The sequence below is a fragment of the Podarcis pityusensis genome (assembly GCF_964106645.2).
Source record: "Podarcis pityusensis genome assembly, chromosome: 12".
In the NCBI taxonomy this organism is placed as follows: Eukaryota; Metazoa; Chordata; class Lepidosauria; order Squamata; family Lacertidae; genus Podarcis; species Podarcis pityusensis.
In genome coordinates this window covers 16,363,270-16,386,166 of record NC_138037.1, presented here as the reverse complement: position 1 = coordinate 16,386,166, position 22,897 = coordinate 16,363,270, and the positions used below count along the sequence as shown (strand labels likewise).

The 22,897-nt window shown below is 44.4% G+C and overlaps 1 long non-coding RNA gene across 1 annotated transcript in view; it reads left to right on the top strand.

The window, feature by feature from the left end:
• The window catches only part of LOC308459169, a 357,371-nt gene extending 334,872 nt beyond the window's left edge, over positions 1–22,499 (top strand). The window contains exon 3 of the long non-coding RNA XR_013977839.1: positions 22,481–22,499. This is a non-coding gene — a long non-coding RNA (uncharacterized lncRNA). The remainder of the gene's footprint in view (positions 1–22,480) is intronic.
• The last annotated feature ends 398 nt before the right edge of the window (positions 22,500–22,897 follow it).

The window sequence follows — 22,897 nt, the reverse complement described above, 5'->3', positions numbered from 1 at the left end:
CCACCCCCCTTTTTTTCTTTTGCAATGCCCCAGTGGCGTCCCTCATCTTAGAAAGACAGCAATGTCTTGAGTTAAGGGTTCTAAGGCCTGGCTTACACATGCAGGAAAATGAGGTGGAAGAAGTGTGGACTGCACCACTTCAACTTTTAGGTAGGTGGGGTATTCCATTTTTAATATATAAATTGTCTCCCTGCAATGAAAAATAGCAAAAGACTGAGCTCCTTGAGGACAAAGGTTCCAGTTCAATTGTTTCTGTTAAGTTGTGGGTGAACATATCAGACGACACAGCGATTCTTCAAACAGCTCTTGTTTATTCACAGGCCAGAACACAACTGAACTGAAGGGTTCAGCCAGCCTGCTTATATAGAGCTCAACTACAAAGCAACAGTAACCACTTTCTGTAACTATCCAATCACTGAACGTCACTTTCAATCCCTTATTTGCATATGTGGACCTGAGTGAAAACTATCTATAGTATCCCCCTGCTGGCCCAGGGTAAGAACTTCAGTACATAACAGTTTCCTTGCTGTGCTACTTAGTGCAGGAAGCTCTCTAGACGGTTCCCCACTTGCAGCCATGCGAGTAGACCAGCTACCTGTTCAAGGAACAGCTCCATGTTTATAACAAACATTTCGCATTGCTAAATACAGGGCCGTGCCTGTATATAAAAAGGAATAGGGAGAGTGCCAGCCCTGCCAACAGTTCCTTAGGAATGGGATCTGGGGAGGAAGTGGGAAGGAGAGAAACCATTTTTGTCACCTGCAGAGAGGTCAAGTGGCAACGAGAACTTGTTCTCACGACCGCAGCGCAGGCTTTGCAATGAGTGAGGAATTCGTTTATTCAATAACTGTACAGTTGAAGGATCTGTGAATTGCTTGCAAGGAATGCAAAGGAATCCATCGGTGACTGGGCCATTGTTCTGGCGCTTTAATCCAGCACACACCTGCATGCACCACTAACGTACCTTTTAAAACAGGAATCTCTTGCACAGATGGATGGGCAACCATGAGAAAAAGAGGGCGCACGAGAGAGAAAGCCGGTGAAGTCCAAAGAGAGCTTCGACGGGAGAGAAACAGAGAGGCTGTTGAAGGCATGCCAAAGCAAAGGACAAGCAGCTCTGCTTATGAAATATCACCAGGAAAACACAGCAACGTGTGTGTTGCCAGTCGGGATCAAGAAAATTAGCGGCGCATAAAGAGAATGGAATTTTCCTGCATGCCACAAGGGTTAGGACAGAGTCACTCCCCCCCCCTTTTTTTTGACACTGTCCTCCAGCGGCCGCTTAACAAATATCCCAAAGAGAGCCAAACGGTCAAGGATAATTTGGGAGGAGACCCCGAGGGGAGGAGGGAGTTGTCATTCTGAACTTCTCGACTCAACTGTCAAGTGAATGCATGGACAGTGATGCATGCGGTCTGGCAGAGAGAGGGAAGGGACTTCTAAAGCAGGCACTCTTCTTCGGAGAGAAACAATTCTCTTTTTGTTCCCTGCCAGAAGTCTAATTGTAAAGCCCTTTTCAAACGCACCAATCACCCATGCCTTTCAAGTTGGGGTTGCCCCCCCTTCCAGTTCACCAGCAGGCAGTTTTACACACACATTTCTGCATATGTGCCTGTGCTATATGCCGCTGAATGATGCCAGCAACATTTATATTTCTCAAACCCAGTCGCTCTTAAGATGGAACTCTGGCGCTGACCTATGACAGCTATAGATCCAAAACAGCACAACTGAGTAACACAAGGAAGGTCCTGGCATGCTCAGGGAACCTCAAGGTTTGCAGAAAGTATTAAAGTTTCATTTTGAAACAAATCCTAAGTGGGCACCCTCGCCCTCCAAGAAATCAGTCCAATGAGAACTGAACATACACAGTAGCCAAAGAATACTGAATGTCCACAGAGCTGTCTGTAAAGAGGGATTGGTTGTGAAACCGCTTTCAGAACTGTAGCTCTGGGAGGGAAATTGGGTCTCCTAAGAACTCGCAGCACCCTAAACAAACTAGAGCTCCCAGAATTCTTTGGGGGAAAGCCGAGGATGTTTAACATGGTATCGCAGCACTTGAAATGTGTGGTGTAAACGTGGCCCTTGAAGAGTACATATAGCCCCAAAATTCTCAATTGGCAAAAAATAAAGAAAGCCACAAGTACAAAGCAAGCAGTGTCTTCTTCCTTGTCAGTAGAGACTCTCCTCCCTGGAAGAGAGGGGAGTGGTTGTGGGCGGGAGCCCGAGCTCCGCCCCTAGCAGGGGGTGTTAGCCCCCTGCCTCCTTCTCTCACCTGGCTGGCGCCCACGCCCCTCAGCAGGCACCCAACCAGGTGCCTCCGAGGGAGCGTTTACAGCAGCCTTTTGCTGTGGCGCCAGCTCCTCCTCGGCCTCATTCTTCTCTCCTTGAGGCCCGCCTCTTTTCCGCGGCATACGCTATCGCCTTTTTTGGTGCTCTGAGGGTTGGGGAAGTTGTGGTCCAACGCGCGGAGGACGTGCAGTTGTCCGAATCTAGCTTGACGGTGCGGATTCGTCAGTCCAAAACTGATCAGGCCAGTAGGGGCGTTCTAGTTAAGCTTACAGCGTCGGCGCAGCAGGGCCCATGCCCGGTAAAGGACACTAGGCGGTACCTCTACCTCAGACCACCCGGCCCGGGTCTGCTTCTGGTTCACGAATATGGGTCACCCTTATTGAGACACCAATTCACCAGGGTACTCCGCAAAGCGATTGAGGCTTGTGGTTTATCTTCCCAGGAGTATGCTGCGCACTCATTCAGGATTGGCGCCGCAACAACAGCTGCGCGCTTGGGTCCGCCTGCGGATAAGATTAAGGAAATGGGCCGGTGGAAATCCAACGCTTATAAAAGTTATATTCGCTAGAATGCGCTCTGCTATATTACCCTTACTTACCTCTTTTTCTGTCCTTCCATCCTCAGCTGTGCCCAGGAGAAGTGTGTGGATTTGCGGCCACAGTATAGTCCATTGGGCCCGCGTACGGGCGGTCAGCTGCGGCCTCGCGCCTAATCTTGGTTTGCCACATGGAGTTCGAGTTTCCTGGTTTTCGAGAAGAGGCATGCGTTGGGAAGAGCTTATGCCATTGCTGTTGGAGAAAGTAGCCACGTTCGGCCCTCCCGACATCCTTGTCATTCAATTAGGGGAAAATGACCTTGCTAACAGAAGGAGTGCGGACTTGTTGTGGAACATAAAAAGAGACTTGGATGCGTTTGCTGCCTTGTGTCCCAGAACAACGGTATTCTGGTCCTCCTTCCTGAAGAGAATTTTTTGGCGCGGTGCGCAGAACTGTATGGCCATTGAAAAAACCAGGAAACTTGTAAATCGGGCAGTGGCCCGTTGGGTGCACTTCATGAATGGCCGAGTCATTTGTCATGACCGTATCCGGATCGGCGACCAGGCCTTATACCGGAATGACGGGGTGCATCTCTCAGACCAGGGGAACGACATTTGGCTAGATAGTGTCATCAACAGCATTTGGGATTGGTTGCAGCTGTGAGGGTATTGGCGGCGAGCCTTTTCCGGCTCGGGTGGCGGTTAGGCATTGGAATAATGTGTTGTGGTGTGTTGAAGGGCTAGGTGTGGCCATCGCCTATGCCTTTAATTTTTGGGTATTCTGTTAAAGGAATCTGGCGGTCGTGTATTCTGTCCGATGCCTGCTTGGTGGGAGGCCATGACACGACCCTCGGTGACATCAGGGGAGAGCCTATAGTTGGATTAGCATCAACAGGTTCCACCTACTGGTGAATAAACCCCCCTTGTTTTAGACATCCAATGCCTAAGCCAATACCTTTTCACTGCTGTAATCAATAAAGTTGTGGCCTTTTCTTGCCCATTAACCTTATATCACGTGTCCTTGCGTATTCATTCCACATTGCGGGGGTCGGGTCCTCGAACCACAATTAACATATTTCTGCACTAACAGTCCAGTCAATCCATTGCAGACCCTAAAAAAAAAATATGTGTGTGTATGTGTGTGAAAAGCCTTTTCTAATCAATCTCCTGAAGCACTCTGATGACTTTGTGCAAGCAAAATGATGCACTAAACTAATACATATGCAGGACTTTTAAAAAAAAAGAAAGAAAGAAACTCCCAACCCCATGCTCTCTCTCTCTCTCTCTCTCTCTCTCTCTTTTTTATTGCCTGTAAATCCTTTAACTGCTCCGATCTGTCATGTTGTCAGCAGGGCTGATGCTTCTTTCCAGTTGGTCACCTCGTTTAACACGGAGAAGTCAATTTAATGCCTGTCATGTTCTCCTTGACTTTTATAAGGTTGTAAAATGTGTTCCTTTGCGCGCGTGGTTTCACGCACTAGCGCAGGTCCGTCGTTAGGTGTGTGGAAGAGCGGGCCATGGAAGTGTTTTAACATACCTGCTGCAATCTAAAAACAGAACAATAATGGGAAATCATCCTTGTAACGGCTCTTTGTGTTGATCTACAGCCCCGGGACTCAGATATCCAACAAGTTTTCCTTCCTTCCTTCCTGTGCAATGCCCTTTAGCCAAGTGCTAGGGTAGACACAGCTTTGGGTGGAAGATGGCACAGGTGGTTTTGAATGGAGAAGAGGGAGCCTCATTTTTGATATTACTATGTCTGGTACCTTCAGGTTGAACAATTACAGTTGATTGGGAGGTCTCTCGCACAACAGACTTGCTTCTCTCAAAGATCTGACTTTTTGAAGTAAGGAAAGACTGATGGTGGCAGCTGCCTGCTGTAAAGGTGATGGGTGCTTTTGGATGGTTCGACAGCTAAGCCATTCCTGGACTAGGAAAGACTTGCCACAGCAGTTCATGTGTTGGTTTCTTCAAGACTGGATTACTGCAATGTCTTCTGGGGGGGGGGGCTTCCCTCACACTTGATCCAGAAGCTGCAGCACAACTACTGACCAGAGCAAGGTCTTGTACAGAACCTCCAAGTGTCCCTATTTTCCAGGGACAGTCCCGGATTTACAGAAGCTGTCTTGGTTTCTGATTTGATTCCAGAATGCTGTACTTTCCTTAGGACACCCCTACTGTCATCAGACAAATGTTGAAGGGTATGGAATAGGACGTCCCCATTTTCACTATTTTCACAACCTCAGATATGCAGATGACACAACCTTGATGGCAGAAAGTGAGGAGGAATTAAAGAACCTCTTCATGAGGGTGAAAGAGGAGAGTGCAAAATATGGTCTGAAGCTCAACATCAAAAAAATTAAGATCGTGGCCACTGGTCCCATCACCTCCTGGCAAATAGAAGGGGAAGAAATGGAGGCAGTGAGATATTTTACTTTCTTGGGCTCCATGATCACTGCAGATGGTGACAGCAGTCACGAAACTAAAAGATGCCTGCTTCTTGTGAGAAAAGCGATGACAAACCTAGACAGCATCTTAAAAAGCAAAGACATCACCTTGCCGACAAAGGTCCATATAGTTAAAGCTATGGTTTTCCCAATAGTGATGTATGGAAGTGAGAGCTGGTCCATAAAGAAGGCTGATTGCCAAAGAATTGATGCTTTTGAATTATGGTGCTGGAGGAGACTCTTGAGAGTCCCATGGACTGCAAGAAGATCAAACCTATCCATTCTGAAGGAAATCGGCCCTGAGTGGTCACTGGAAGGACAGATCCTGAAGCTGAGGCACCAATACTTTAGCCACCTCATGAGAAGAGAAGACTCCCTGGAAAAGACCCTGATGTTGGGAAAGATGGAGGGCACAAGGAGAACCGGATGACAGAGGACGAGATGGTTGGACAGTGTTATAGAAGCTACCAACATGAGTTTGACCAAACTGCGGAAGGCAGTGGAAGACAGAAGTGCCTGGCGTGCTCTGGTCCATGGGGTCACAAAGAGTCAGATACGACTAAACAACAACAAAAATTTCACTGGAGAACTGTTGGAGGTATATGACACCCGTGCTCAGAGATCTGCACTGGTTACCATTTTGCTACAGGCCCAGGTTCAAGGTGTCATTGGGACTAGTTTACCTGGAAGACCAGTTAACCTAGAAGGACCAATTTACCTGTAAGATCATCTTATCCCACATGTGCCCACTCAACTGCTTTGATCAATGGAATTGGCCCTACTACAGGTGCCACATAATACCCCTTCTACATTTGTAAGAACTTGATCATTTAGCATGGCAGCACATGCCCTTTGGAACTCCCTGCCAATTGAATTCAAGCAGGCGCCTTCACTGTACTCTTTTGGGGGCATGCTAAAAACTTTCTTGCTTAGACAAGCCAGCAGATGCTTAGAAAGCTAAGGTCATTTTAATCTCTTTTAGTATTTTAACTTATGCATGTTTCAAATTCTCAGTGTTATTGTCTTAATCTTTTTGTTAACCGGTTTGAGGGTTTTTTTTTGTTTTTTTACACTGAAGCATTATATACAATTTATGAAATAAATAAAATAAAATATTAAAATCACAGCAACTGTTTCTAAATTTGCAGCTAGGCATAAAAAATTAGCTATAGGCAAATCTGTGTCCTCCTTTTAGTGCTGCCCCGCCCTATTCAGAATTCAGACACAGGGTCCAATTGCGCCATGTGGTTTTTTTTTCATTTAAGGCAATTTTATTGTGAGCTTCCTATAATTGGAATAATGAGATACAAATATGAGAAAGAAAGAGACGATGGCTTCCTACCAGTGGAGATCAGTATCAAATTATGCTACAGTGCTTCGAGTCTAGGTTGTTTTGTTGGTAGGATTAAAATGCTAAACTGAAGTGTGGTTTGCTCTGTCTTCTTCCCCCACCTCTGTGTTGTCTAATGATTCGAACTTACCATGAGCCTTCCCTTCTCTATCAGTTGTAAGGAAGTATCCCTGGAGGTTCCATCCCTGACGCCCCTTTGGCATTTTAGTACTGGAGCATGTGGAGCCGTAGAGAATAAACATCTCTCCTAGACTTGACACTTCAAAAAATAAAATAAAATAAAAATCCACTCGTCTAATGTATCAGCTGCCTTCTGTCCCTTTCCCCACTGGAGGCATTTGTTCTGCCTGAGATATCTCCACAACACCCTTCTGAAAGGACGGATTTCCAGAATTGTTTTCTTAGCTGAAAGTCTCTTTGTGAGTTAAAACTCCTTGATTAAATCGCCACGTCTCTGATTTCCTACGTTTGGAATAAGCTTCCTTTGGCTCAAGGGCTGGCAAGGGGAAAGGGATCACATCTCCACAGGCAGGGAAACATTTCAATAACATGAAGAAGCTAACATTGGCCTGAATGCAGCCCTCGGGACATTCTGAGGCTGGGACTGAGCCTGGTGGGCCCAAGTTACTTGGTTGCCTGAGGCTAACAACAAAATGGCAGCCCACCTATTCCACATACAGACACTGTTGGATGTCTGGGTGCAACTCAGCTTGGAGAAAGGTGTTTGTGTGAAGTGAAAACTAGGGGCTGTGCCCCTGGTTGCTCTGCTCCCCAACCCCCTGTCACCCCCCCCATATGTTAACCCCCTAGAGCTTCCTGTTCTCCCTTCATACAACTACTAAGCTCATTTTTCACCTTCCCAACACAATTTCTTCATGCATGTCTAGGATTGTGATGCAGCACCACAAATCCTCCAGTGGGGCTGTGTGATGACAGCATTACATTTTTATATATATAGGAAGATGTATCTCTTGCAGTACACTAGTTGTTGTTTTTTCATAGCTGTTCCCCACACTTTTCTGTATTTTTCCAAGGGCCTGCGAAGTACATTCTGGGAAAACATCCTACCAATTTACTTGTGGGTGGAGAAATCCTCTGCAGCACATCACCTCCGTATTGTTAACATTTAGGCACATTAGCACCTGAATAGCCAAGATAGCATCAGGAATATTATTAGGGGCGATAAAATGGATGATGTTTCCAAAGAATGCATGGCTCATCTTAATGAACATTTCTAGCATATTTGTTCCTAGGACCTTCCTCCTCTTTAACAGTGCATCACCAGCCCACACAACTTCATTACAATTCTATAGTTACCATCAGGCAACTGGTATCTTTGGACTACTTTTGTATGAAATTGTACTTAATGGAGGCAGTAGAAAAATAACGTGGGGAGGGGGCAAAGAAACAGTAAAATTGTTCTTGTGAAGAAATAATTCTCTCCAGAAGCAGGAAGGTAATTTCAAGGAAGAGGCATCAGCTTTCCTTTCCTGCTTTATTCCATGGTGCTGCCTATGTGAGTATTCTGCTAAAATCTCAGGTTTGAATTCTGTAATTTTATAAAGGGATCTTGAAGGTCCTCCATTCCACCCCATTGTTCAATGTTCAATGTTCCACCCCATTGTTCAGTGTAAGAATGCACAGCATCCCAGGCAACTGGCTGTTCAGCCTCTCCTTAAATGCTCCCAATGAAGGAGAGACTGCAAACAATAGGTTCCACCATCATATAGCTCTTGCTGTTAGGACGTTTCTCTTAATGTTTAGCTATCCTTAGTCATATTTCCCAGTAGTGAAGTATGGAAGTGAGAGCTGGACCATAAAGAAGGCTGATCGCCGAAGAATTGATGCTCTTGAATTATGGTGCTGGAGGAGACTCTTGAGAGTCCCATGGACTGCAAAAAGATCAAACCTCTCCATTCTGAAGGAAATCAGCCACTGGAAGGACAGATCCTGAAGCTGAGGCTCCAATACTTTGGCCACCTCATGAGAAGAGAAGACTCCCTGGAAAAGACCCTGATGTTGGGAAAGATGGAGGGCACAAGGAGAAGGGGACGACAGAGGACAAGATGGTTGGACAATGTTCTCAAAGCTACCAGCATGAGTTTGACCAAACTGCAGGAGGCAGTGCAAGACAAGAGTGCCTGGCGTGCTCTGGTCCATGGGGTCATGAAAAGTCGGACAGGACTAAATGACTAAACAACAACAAGAAGTCATATTTCAGTGGTATGTCAAAATCTGGCATGGGGAACCTTTGGCACTACAGAGGTTGCTGAACAACAACTCCCACCATTCATAGTCATTGACTATGCTTGCTAGGGCTGATAGAAGCTGTAGTTCAGCGACATCTGGGGGGCCAAACTTTCCCCACACCGGATCTAAATCTTGCCAAAGTTCTCTGAGGATATTCACAGCAGGTTGGATACGTGGTTTAAGTGTATAAAGCTGTAACAGATAAACATTAAATGGAAAGACTATTCTGACATCGTCTTCCATCCCCAAAGGCCTGTGTTGAAATATGTTGAAAGATAATAAGGCAATATGCACCTCAATGGGGAAGGTCCAGGACTCAGCATCTAGCCCTCAGGACTCCTTGCAACCTGCACCTCCTCACCTCCCACCCCTTTTCTCCACAGTCTACAACCCTCAACACCCCAGATTTGTACCCACCTTGACTGGTTTTTGCCTGCCTAGAGTGGCTCCTTGAATTCTGGCATTGCTTCTCGCTTTCCTGGGTAAAGGATGGAAAGGAACTGGCCTGCTGCACAAATGCAAAATTTATATTCATTGTCCTGCCTGCTTTTGCTTTGGGTTTTACTCTCCACTAGCATGTGGCCCCCAGAAAGTGGGCCAGAAGGGGATGTGGCCCTTGGCATGAAAAGGTTCAATTACAGACATTCCTCTTCAGAATCTGGCAGCTACAACCATCTATGGTTGCGGTTCTGTATGATGGGATCAGAAGGGATGAGCCTGGTCATATTTTGAAATGTGGGAAACCAATGCCCCGCGTGTTGCCCCAACGCCACTCATCAAGTAGTGAGATTATTTTGTCGCTGTGGTGTGATCACAGCTCTCGTCTTCCTGTTTTTATAAATATTTCAATTTGTTGATGAGGCACTACAGCATCAGCTTGCCTGTAATGTTTTAATAACTCAGAAGTGCTTACATAACCCCAGCCTTTTTAAAACAAAAAGTGAATGAGGCAATTAGCTCAGCTGGCAAGATGCCTCTCTGCTCCCTTAGCCAACTGGAGCATGACTACGGAATATGAAACAGGACTATAAAGCGGTGGAAAGGTGGCCGTATGTTTTATAATCCTGGCTTATGGCAACAGAGAGGCTTAGAGACAAGTGCGGGTTCCTTTGCAATTGCAGAGGTGTGGGGGTGAGAGAGTAGGCAGAGAGACCATGGGAAGGAGAGATCTCAGTGGCTGCTTCTCCTTCCAAGACTTCTTCTCCTTCCTGTTCCTGCCCCCTGATGCAGCATTACACGGGATGGGATGCTCCTGTTGAACAGGAGGACCGCATTCTGTGTGGTGCAAGTTGCTGCACCTTCTCAAGCAGCTTCCCTTGCATGTAGGGAAGTGACTTGCAAAGGAGCAGCACTGTGCAGGATTGGACCTTTGTGCTTTACACATATGAAGCAGGAGGATCTGATCCTGCTCAGGACTGGTGTCCACTCCTCCCAACTTTTTAAAACCCCTGTTTTATGTTAAAATTGTTTTGGGGGCAGATTTGCAGTGGGTGGCTGCCAGGGCAGCACAAGATAGAAGAGGAGGAGGAGGAGGAGGAGGAGTTTGGATTTGATATCCCACTTTATCACTACCCTAAGGAGTCTCAAAGCGGCTAACAACCTCCTTTTCCTTTCCTCCCTCACAACAAACACTCTGTGAGGTGAGTGAGGCTGAGAGACTTCAGAGAAGTGTGACTAGCCCAAGGTCACCCAGCAGCTGCATGTGGAGGAGCGGGGAAGCGAACCCGGTTCACCAGATTACGAATCCACCACTCTTAACCACTACACCACACTGGTAAATTGGACCAACCCAAGGGCCACAGAGTGAGGCCACAGGGCAGGTCCACGCACAGCCCTAACAAATACTGTGGCCTGGTTTTTAGCTTATCCCGCCTCCCTTTCATCTAAACAGTATCAAGAGTTCTTTCAAGGCCAGACTCAATGCATTTCTTCTTCTTTTCAAAAGAAAAGGGTGGGGAACTTTTAGACAGACAGAAAAATGAATAACAGAAATAATAAAATTACTTTTAAAGAGAAAGTGCAGAGTCAGAGCACACTCCTTGCCAGTATGAATAGAATTAGAGTAATCATTTGGATAGGGTTAGAGGCCGGAGATAAAAGCGTAATAAATTCCCAGAAAAATTAGATTACTGTAAGCTATTAGAAATTAAAAACCTATATAAATCACAATGGTACAATAAATGGTATTTGGATAATAGTATTTGACAGATTAAATTAGATTTCAGAGGGTAGAAAGCTTCTGGAAGAAAATGCCGTAGTGCTAAATATCCCCCCCACCCTCGCTCTCCATTTCTCAAAAATAAACATTTACTGCGGGAGCTATGCATAATTTTAGGGAAACTATTTACATATATAATTTGGGTATTTTGTTACCTTGTCAGTTCTATCTTTGTAAAGATGATCGAAGATTATAGCAAGTCCAACAGAAACAATGCATTACGCTGCAAAAGTTTTTCCTAGATAGTATCATTTCAGACTGTAGAAAGAAAGTGAGAATTGCATTCTTCAGCTGGTTGGCATCATCTGTCTCGGGAGACAATGGAAGAGCATGCCTCTGAGGGTGAAGTAAAACTGTTGGAAAGTGTGGAGCGCCTGCTGTGGATGTAAGGACGGATGTGGAAGCGACATGTTATATTGCAGCTGGGGCAGGTGAAGGCATCCAGGTAAAGGGACCTCTGACAACTAGGTCCAGTCCTGGACGACTCTGGGGTTGTGGCACTCATCTCGCTTTATTGGCCGAGGGAGCCGGCGTACAGCTTCTAGGTCATGTGGCCAGCATGACTAAGCCACTTCTGGTGAGCCAGAGCAGCGCATGGAAATGCCGTTTATCTTCCTGCCGGAGCAGTACCTATTTATCTACTTGCATTTTGATGTGCTTTTGAACTGCTAGGTTGGCAGGAGCAGGGACCAAGCAACAGGAGCTCACCCCGTCGCAGGGATTCAAACCGCCGACCTTCTGATCAGCAAGCCCTAGGCTCTGTGGTTTAACCCACAGTGCCACCCACGTCCCATCCAGTTGTGCTTCAAATGCACTATGACGTTTCTTCTGCCTGCACTCCTCCCAGCAGTTATTCCTCCTCTCATCGCTGCTATGGATACACAACTTGACTGCTGTTTCCAGGCACTCTGGTCATCTGCAAGGGATTCCTACATGGTGGGCTTGATGTTCCCAGCCTTCAGGGCAATGGCACTTTCAGTACTGTTTGTGCTTGCAAATGTTTTGGAGTGGACACACCACTTCATTTCTAATCCATGCATGTCCCACAGTTTCCTGCTGAAATCGCATAACTTTCTATAGCATGTATGTTCCAGGGGGCTGGTGCTGTTCTGCTTTTGTTGTAGTATGCAATACTGCCCTCTTCTAGTTGGCAATATTGTGGTAACACTGGGGAATCATCACAGAACAAATAATGAAGCAGAATTTTGTGTTTGGGTTTCGTCCTGTGAACAGCCCTGAGATTTCCGGGTGTAGGGCTGTACAGTCGTACCTTGCTTCTCGAACGGAATCCATTCTGGAAATCCATTTGACTTCCGAAAAGGTTCGAAAACCAAGGTGTGGCTTCTGATTGGCTGCAGGAGCTTCCTGCACTCAATCAGAAGCCGCAGAAGTCCCATCAGGTGTTCGGCTTCCAAAGAACGTTTGCAAACCGGAACACTCACTTCCGGGTCTGCAGTGTTCAGGAGCCAAAACATTTGAGTCATGAGGCGTTCGAGAACCAACGTATGACTGTATATAAAATACATACATATATACATACAGTGGTACCTCGGGTTATAAACACCTTGGGTTACAAACACTTCAGGTTACAGACTCCACTAACCCAGAAATAGTACCTCGGGTTATGAACTTTGCTTCAGGATGAGAACAGAAATCACGCCGTGGCGGTGCGGCGGCAGTGGCACGCCCCATTAGCTAAAGTGGTACCTCAGGTTAAGAACGGTTTCAGGTTAAGAACGGACCTCCGGAATGAATTAAGTTCATAACCAGAGGTACCACTGTAAATAAAATAATGTGTGTACAGCCCAGAATAAATTTGCCAGAAATGCATTATTAGTGCATCAATGACATGTTGCAAAACACTCCCCCCTTAAAAAACATCAGCTATCTGGAGGGACCCTGAATCTTTATCAAGCAATTATAGATATCATTTGATTGTAGCATTACTTCCATAATTTTTCACTCCTGAAAGACTTTCTGATGAAGAACAATGGAATAGAAAAAAGCAACCTGGCACTGTTCACTCATCTTTCTTCCTGACCACTCCCACTCACTTTTCTTTGCCCCTGCTACCACATGTTTTCACTGTCATAAGACCCTAGCATCATACAGCCAAATCAGAGTGAGGGCAGGAGCAAGGATCAATGTTTCTTGCCCCCCTCCCCCCGGATAGTCACCACATATAAAGTGGGACTTGGAATAGATTTGCATATCTTGCTGTGCCTATCTTCCACCTTTTATATAAAACTGTGTGTTTGCTTTCACACCATTTTCAGACAAGTGGAGGCATACCATTAGCTTCTACTATTACACTCAGAAGTGCTAAGTCGTTGCTGGAACTGTTATACAGATGCTCATTATTCAGTAATTCACTGATATTGTATTTCTATTTTCTTTAAAATGGTCTGAAGCAATGGAACTAATAAAAAATAAGTGCTCACATCCAGATTCATCAATTGAACATGTTGAGGATCAGAGTGTAACTGCCTGATCTAGCAAGACAGAGCCAGCTGTACAATAAGGCAGGACGAATCAGTACGCATGAGGTGGCAAATCTGAATTTTCTCCAAAAATTTAGAATCATAGAATCTGAGAGCTGGAAGGGACCACAAAGGTCATCTAGTCCAACCCCCTGCAATGCAGGAATCTCAGCTAAAGCATCCATGAGATAGGGCCATCTAAGCTCTGCTTAAAAACCTCCAGCAAAGAGTCCACCACCTCTCTTCCAGTGCCGAACAACTCTTATGCAATAAACACATGAGACGTAACCGACTGTGTTCTTAGATAAATAAGGTATACTATTCATAGTATCAAATTGTAAATTTCAACAGAAGTAACTCATAAAATTCAACAAACGAACAAAGCAGAAGACCCAGTGGATCAGATCATCCTATAGTCAGCTCATGCATAAGGTCCATCCATGTAATGGTGTATATCCTCCTATCTGTTCATAAAGTCCAAACCATCCACATGAAAGGTTGTTACAGTTCCACAAAATCCTTTCACAGAGTCTAAGACACGGATTTCCGGAATATTGGCCTTGTTTCACCGTCCTGGGCGAAACATATGTGATATTACAGGACAGTGGATCTTACGGTATAGTAGTAGCTGCGGACCTTATGCATGAACTGACTATAGAAGGATCAATTTACAATTTGATACTAAGAATAGTATGCCTTATTTATCTAAGAACACAGCCGGTTACGTCTCATGTGTTTATTGAGTATGGTTTACGTGACCATAGGTTTATTTGTTGTTGTTTTGTGAACAGCTCTTACAGTCAGAAAGTAACAAGCTGGCAACTGATTAATATGTTTATTATATTTTTACCAGCATGGGTACACTCTTTGAGCTTTCCTCCTTGGGTACATAGAATACCTGACTGCATTGAAGAGGACTCTGGTTTTGAACCTTCTTATTTACAGAAAGCCAAAGACATTACAGTGGTACCTTGGTAGCTGAATGGCTTGGCTCCCGAACAAATCAGCTCCTGAACGTCGCAAACCTGGAAGTGAGTGTTCCAGTTTGCAAATGTTTTTGGGAAGCCAAACATCTGATGCGGGTTCTGTGGCTTCTGATTGAGCGCAGGAAGCTCCTGCAGCCAATCAGAAGCCATGCCTTGGTTTTTGAATGGGTTTCAGTAGTTGAACGGACTCCCGGAATGGATTAAATTCGAGAACCACGGTACCACTGTAGTTGTTTTCACATAGGCTCGTTCAAACATTGCACCCATCAGGTACACACAGTCTCCACATGAGGGTTGGCCCACCTATGAGGCGAGGTGAAGCCAGCTGCCTCAGGAGGCAGAAGTGCAAGAGGTGGTGCCCTGCCTAAACCACCACTTCATGTTTCTGTGGTAACCGCCATTTTGTTTTTCACTGGACAAGTGCAACTTCCTGAGCACTATGGAGAGAAAACAAAATGGTGAATGCTTGCAATCTGCCAGTCACAGATGTTTTGCTGCTCCTCACAATGAGAAAAGAAAGAGAGAGAAAGAGACTGCAGTTCTGCCACACTTCAAGGGAAGCAAACCAAACAGGAGGAAGCCCTCAAAGGACCTGTAATGGTTCTAGGGGTTGCTCATGTGTAAGCTTGTCCCAACCTCTGGCTGGGTTGCCTGAGTGAACCTTTCCTGTCCGGGCAGCCACTCGCCCGTGACTGTCTCAATCACTGGCAGAATCCGTCAGTGGGCGTTTCTTAAACTTCTTCCAGCAAAGAAGCTCTTTGACGCCAAGTCTCCTCCTACTCTCCCTGCGCGGAAGCCTTCTGCGCAAGGAGGGCGTAGGCAGCGGAGGACCCTTCCTCTCCCTGCTGGTCCCCGGCAAGGAGTCATGGGACCGCCTCGCCGATTCCCCCATCTGCCCCCCTTCTCCACTGGAGCTACGTTGATTCTCTTCCCCAGAAGACGGGCTGCCTCTCCCACTCCCGGGACGCTCTCCAGGATCCCTTTGGAGCTTGCTCTCTCCCTCGGACACTGATGGCAGTTCCCTGACAGGACCCTTTCTGAAAAGTCCCCTAAAATGAGTTTCTAACGTATATACTTAAAATGGCCAGAAAATGATCATTCAAATGACAAATGCATCTGCTCCAAAATAGCAATGGTCAAATGTTCACAGAAGAGTGGTGGCTGGTGGGGAAGAAGGCAGGAAGCCCAAAAGTAGGTGGAGCCAGAGCCAATGAAAGGCAGAGCCACTTAATGGCCCGCTTGCCCTAATTTTCCCTGTCCTAAAACTATTATGAGAAGGCTAGAAAAAAGGATTTGTGCCACATATGGAAACATCATTTTCTTCTTAAGAGACCAAAACATTTTTGTGCATGGGGATGCCTTGGATGAGATAGTAAACAGTTTTTTCTATGGTATGCATATGGTTAAATTAAATAATTGGGGGGGGGTGTGTGACTCTGCAAGCCTAACCATGCCTGCTCAGAACCAAACTCCACTGAGCTCAATGGGGCTTACTCCTGGGTAAACGGATTTAGCATTGCAGCCCTAATTTCTGTCCCTCTGTCTCTAGCTTCCCTCTTCAAAAAAGAAAAAGGGGGGGGGGGGGAGAATACTTCTCCACTTGTAATCTCATTAAGTCACATGAACAGCTGCGCCAAGTTGTTATGGCGACCGGAATTCTTTTTTTAAAGTAAATTAAATTTTGCTACAAGGTTTTATTAAGAGCAGGTATGGGTGGCCTTGCATAGTAATCGGACGGCATTATTCAGAGAGGATACTTATTTTCCTTCTGCAGCTGTATGACATTCAGCTGCTGCTTCAAAATGTCACTCAGGTCCTTCCTATATGTCAGTGATTCTCATAAGGGATTTATTTATGAAACTTTGAGGGACTTTGCATTCAGGAAAATGTTTCTGGAAACCCTTAGCTACATTACTTCCGGGGACATTTGACCCAGTAGGTTGCCTTGTATCAAAGAACTTCTCGGCAGCTCAGAATACAGTTGGGGCGAGCGGGGTCAGATTTAGGGACAGCGGTGGGGGCAGCCTGTCACAGGTTCTCGACTCAACTATCATAGTTCCTCTCCATACAAATGCTTGAGGAGATTGAAATTTGTGAACTGACACATCAATGGATCTGCTCTTCACTTTGTGTGGATGGGATTTTACTCACATGGGCTGACATTGAAACCCTCTTTCCACTGAGCTCAAGGGTTTGGATGGCCCTGATGCCCAACCCAGCCAACACTTAGAGAAGAAAGGTCTAACAGTCACTGGGACAACTTGTATTCAGATAAACAGATCTAGAATCAAAATTTCAATTTTAATAAGTGTCCGCCATTAGCATTTTCACTCAAATGCTTTGTTATGCGAATTCTTTCTTTCTTTCTCACATTATTAAATAGAGAAGGGGGGGTACTTCAAAGCAAAATGGAAAGATGCTTGGGCAGATTTTTAATTAACAAAAAGTGGTGGCATTGTGCCTTCAGATGTTTGGGATGCCAGCCTATTGGGTCCTGCCAAGATCTTTTCATGTAACTTTCCCATCATTTCATTCCTGGCCTTGGTGATGGACAGATATTTACAGACCTATGTACACCACGCAATTTCTGTGGTTTACGGTGAATGCTAATCCTATTATATCAGCCTATTGTTTTCACTGGATCTACTGTGAGAAAGTTTAGCATTGGATACAACCTCCTGTCAAGCTCTGCCTGCTTGAACTTTACCCCTCAAAAACCCAGGGGATGGTGTGTGTGTTTTTAATCCTAGAGTAAGTTTGCATATTGTGATATTTAGCTGGTTTGTCTTCACCAGAATGCTTTGAGCCCATTTCCACATGTCCCTCTGAACTGGTCCTCCAAAACATGTGACCAACTAAGCCAAACATAGCCTACTAGCCATGCCAAGTGTTCAAAGAACCCCCTATCTGTCTTTGCAGTCCAGGGCACACACAGCAAAAGAGAAAGAGTTCCTGAGCTTTTAGTGAGGCTTCCAGATATGGTCAGTGGGTAATATATCTGCAGAAGCATCCTTGCATCATCACGAGAGACAGGGAACCTGTGGCCCTCACAGTGTTGCTGGACTACATCTCCTATCACCCTTGATCATTGGCCATACGGCCGAGGCTGATGGGACATGGAGTGTTCACCAATACCTGGAGGGTATCCTGAGACAGATACACAGCCAAACCAGCTGTTGCTAAATGGAGCTATCGTCCAAAATATCCAGAGGACACACATCTGGAGTAGTCTGCTATATCTGAGGCCTGGTATACAGTCATGGTGGCTCTTTTTTGATTACTTCTTGGTAGAAGTTGAGATAAGGATGAAGTGAACAGGGCAATTGGCTGTGGTGTTTTCCTGCATTAGCACTGCTCCTTAAAATGAATGATAGACACACATTTCATATGGTCCTATGAGAATCCAACACGTAGCATCGCACTGAACGCAGGTACTTGTAGATTATTTAAAGAGGAACAATATCCATATAGATCTACAAGTAGGGTTTAATGTAAGAGCAGCAGAAATTTAAAACTAGGATATTGTTTAGAGTCTAAGTGGGTAGTTAAAAGAAAATATGCAGTGTAACAATGGAAGCCATGGAGGGATGGGAGGTCTAGAGATAATGATTAGATAGACAAAGATATTCACAATTTGTATACACTCATACTTTGTGTTGTGTTCCGCTCTTCTTATGGACTTTCAGCTTACGAATGCGACAAACCCGGAAGCGATCTGCGTGCTTTGTGCATGTGCAGAAGCGCTCGATCGCACCGTGCACATGTGCGGAAAAGGCGCTCTAGTTGCGGACTTTTCGGAGTGCAAACGACACCCTGAAATGGATTGTCTGCAAATAGGGGTACCACTATATATTGAAATTTTGGGAAAGTTATAAATAAATACAAATATAATTTATAAACGCAGGTACAAGCTGCTTCCACACATGTGCAAGCACTTGTGCGAAAGGAGTGTACACTTGTTCATTTGTACATCTCAGCTATTATGTGCACAGGTACACACACTGTACACTTGTTGAATGTTGCATGTGAATAACTAGGCAAGTGTACAGCTCAGCTATCCAAGAACACTCTTATATCAGGGAACAATATAGGTCAGCTCACACAAGGTCACTAGCCGTAAGTGATAAAAATAGGTATGGGCTTCTACACACACACACACACACACACACACACACACAAGCTAGTTGTCAGGGTGTTAACTGAAGCAATATTTGGTTCTGCAGAGTACAGTAGTCCCAGCAGGGGAGTGGTGAATGCTCCTTTCTAACAAGGTCACCGGACTCATTTGAATATTTCCAGCAGCTATTGCACTTAACACCTAAAGAAGGAAACAAATTAAGGCAGCCAAATGTGATGGAAAATATATGCCTTCTCTACTTGTGAATGTTTCAAAAGAGAACCACTACAACCCATGCAGCGCAAGGCCATGAAAGGACAATTATGAAGCAGCAGCAGTGTTAATATTTTTAGACAATTCTGTCGGATATTATTTTAAAACTTGACGCAGGCAGTGCCTTGATAAAAGGGGGGGGTCGAACCCACACACTTGAATTAACTGCCCCTTAAGGCTATATATTTGAGGACTTTCCACACTCTGTATCTATTGGCAGGGTGGAAGAATACTATGCTTCCACAGTGAAATTTAAGGTGGCCGACAGATATCGTCTCTTAATATGGCTAATGGAGATTAGTGAGCACTTTTGTACTCCTTTGATATTTTACTATATAATATTTTGGTAAAAGAAAATGTCATCATGCTGCTGTTTTCATGGCCAATAGGAGCTGTGAGGGGTGGAGGGTCTAGGTGAGGTGTAAAGGAAGGGGTTGGCAAGGGAGATTGGAAGGTTGGCATAGGATGGGGGATAAGCAGGGTTGGCGAGTATGGAGAGCACCCCATAGTATGTCATATGACAACACCAGGTTGGAAATGTTAACCGTAGCATAGACCCTCCTCTCCCAACCTCCTCGAAGCCATACAATGAAATGGCCCATTAGCCATTGTGCTTCTAAACCAGCTGGCATTTATGACACAGGTAGGTGTCAGAATATTACCACAGTTACACCACACAATCCCATGTGCATGGTACCTTGGGCTGTGAACTCTTCGACTCATATATTTTCAAGTATCACGTCTGTGTGTATGCAACAAGTTTTGTTGGAGGAAAGATTCAACAAAATCTAGAAAAGGGATGAGCCTCTACAATATACACCCCAACCAACTGAGAATATGAACTACCAGTTATTGTAGTAACATCTCTCCCCCCACCCTTTTCTTTTATCTCCCTTTCAAGGGAGACCAGAATAGAACAAGACAACATCTCTTGGAGCTTCATGAAGAAGAACCTACAGGGGATGGGGGTAGGCCAAGGTTTTGAAAATGGTATAGGTGCAATATACTCTGAACAAAAGGCTAAATTAATTGTAAATAATGTGGTGACGGAAGAATTTAAGATAGAAAAAGGGACACGACAGGGGTGCCCAATCTCCCCACTGCTTTTTATATCGGTCCTGGAGGTTCTGCTGAATATGATTAGAAGGGACCGGTTGGTTAAAGGTATACAGGTCGGAGCCAAACAGTACAAACTGAGAGCATTTGCAGATGACTTAGTATTGACGTTACAGGAGCCAGAATCTAGTACTAAAAGGGTTTTAGAACTAATTCAAGAATTTGGTCAACTGACAGGATTTAAACTGAACAAGTTAAAAACTAAGGTTTTAGAGAAAAATTTAACACCGATTGAAAGAGAGAGGTTTCAGAATGAGACAGGCCTGACTGTGGTTAAGAAAGTGAAATACCTGGGGATTAATATGACAGCCAAAAATGGGAACTTATTTAAAGATAATTATGAAAAATGTTGGACGGAAGTGAAAAAAGATTTAGAAATCTGGTCAAATTTGAAGCTTTCACTGTTGGGTCGTATTGCTGTGATAAAAATGAATGTATTGCCTAGAATGCTGTTTTTGTTTCAAACATTGCAAATTGTGGACAAGATGGACTGTTTCAAGAAGTGGCAGAGAGATATTTCCAGATTTGTCTGGCAGGGCAAGAAGCCCAGAATAAAATTTAAGATATTAACTGATGCAAAGGAAAGGGGTGGATTTGCCCTGCCAGACTTTAAACTTTACTATGAATCAGCAGCTTTTTGCTGGTTGAAAGAATGGCTACTTCTTGAAAACACAGACATTTTGGACTTAGAAGGTTTTAACAATGTATTTGGATGGCGTGCATATCTGTGGTATGACAAGGTTAAAGCGCATAAAGCATTTAAAAACCATATTGTCAGGAAAGCACTGTTTAATGTTTGGATAAGATACAAGGATTTATTGGAAAACAAAACCCCAAGGTGGCTGTCACCGATGGAAGCGAAAGCTCTGGAAAGGCTCAATATGGAGGCCAATTGGCCGAAATATTGGGAAATTTTGGAACAAGATGGAGATAGATTGAAACTGCAGAGTTTTGAGAAACTAAAAAATAAAGTGCGAGACTGGCTTCATTATTATCAGATAATGGAGGCATATAATTTGGACAAGAAAATTGGCTTCCAGGTGGAAAAATCAAAATTAGAAACAGAACTGTTAGAACCCAAAACTAAGAATTTGTCAAGAATGTATAACTTGCTGTTGAAATGGAATACTCAGGATGAAACGGTGAAATCTGCTATGATTAAATGGGCACAAGATGTTGGACATAATATTATGTTTGCTGACTGGGAACAGTTATGGACCACAGGTATGAAGTTTACGGCATGTAATGTCCTAAGAGAGAATATTATGAAAATGATATACAGGTGGTACATGACCCCAGTCAAGCTTGCAAAAATCTATCATTTGCCCGACAATAAACGCTGGAAATGTAAAGAAACTGAAGGTACATTCTTTCACCTTTGGTGGACGTGCCCAAGGATTAAGGCCTTCTGGGAAATGATATATAATGAACTGAAAAAGGTATTTAAATATACCTTCTTGAAGAAACCAGAGGCCTTTCTCCTGGGCATAGTCGGCCAATTGGTGCCAAAGAAGGATAGAACTTTTTTTATGTATGCCACAACAGCAGCAAGAATACTCATTGCAAAGTACTGGAAGACACAAGATTTACCCACTGTGGAAGAATGGCAGATGAAGCTGATGGACTATATGGAACTGGCACAAATGACTGGCAGAATCCGAGACCAGGGAGAAGAGTCGGTGGAAGAAGATTGGAAGAAATTCAAAGACTATTTACAGAAATATTGTAAAATTAATGAATGTTAGAATGATGTTGGATAGTAAATAAGTGGTTTCTAGCTGTAATGCTTTAAGGGAATATGAAAAAAAGGGTTATAAATAGGTAAAAATTTAATATTATTACTTTTAAAGGATTTGCTGAACCAACAGAATGAAGTGGAATACAAAAAAGGGAGGTATGAGGAGGTCCGGGAAATAAGTCAAAGGAAAATAAGTAATGGAAAATCTGTGTGTTTTTAACTATTTTTATTTTGTATTTTTGCCATTTTTTTTGTTTTTCTTTTTTCTTTTTCATTGTAATATTTTAAAAAATCTTAATAAATATCTTATTAAAAAAAATAGAACAAGAGGGGAGTGGGATAGGGTACGTCTGCCTGATTCATACTCCATTGTACTTCTATATAAAAAAAAACCCTCTTCCAATGAAATTTTTGTCTCTGCTTGGCAAGACCAAATGAACTGTGATTGAACCAGCAGCCCAAATGAATGACTTATTCTCAAAAAGAAACCACAAGAAGACCATTCGCCCAAGCCAGACATGTAGGAATTTAATCTTAATTTGCATTTCATCAAAACAGAATCTCCTGCGGTTTGAGTACATGCAATCAGCTTGCTTGCTCTGTTCTGGTTGATCTATAAGCCTGCAGGGTGCTGAATGAGGCATGAGGCACACTCACTGTCAAGAGAGCTTAATAGGGAGTAAAAAGGTAAAGGTAAAGGACCCCTGGATGGTTAAGTCCAGTCAAAGGTGACTATGGAGTTGGGGCACTCATCTCACTTTCAGGCCAAGGGAGCTGAAAGTGTTTGTCCGCAGACAGCTTTCCGGGTCATGTGGCCAGCATGACTAAACTGCTTCTAGCACAATGGAACACTGTGACGGAAGCCAAAGTGCACGGAAACGCTGTTTACCTTTCCACTGCAGCAGTACCTATTTATCTTCTCGCACTGGCGTGCTTTTGAACTGCCAGGTTGGCAGGAGCTGGGACTGAGCAACGGGAGCTCACCTCGCCACAGGGATTCGAACCACCAACCTTCTGATCGGCAAGCCCAAGAGGTTCAGTGGTTTAATAGGGAGTAGCAGGTTATCAAGTACAGGTTCCAAGACAGTGGCCAGACC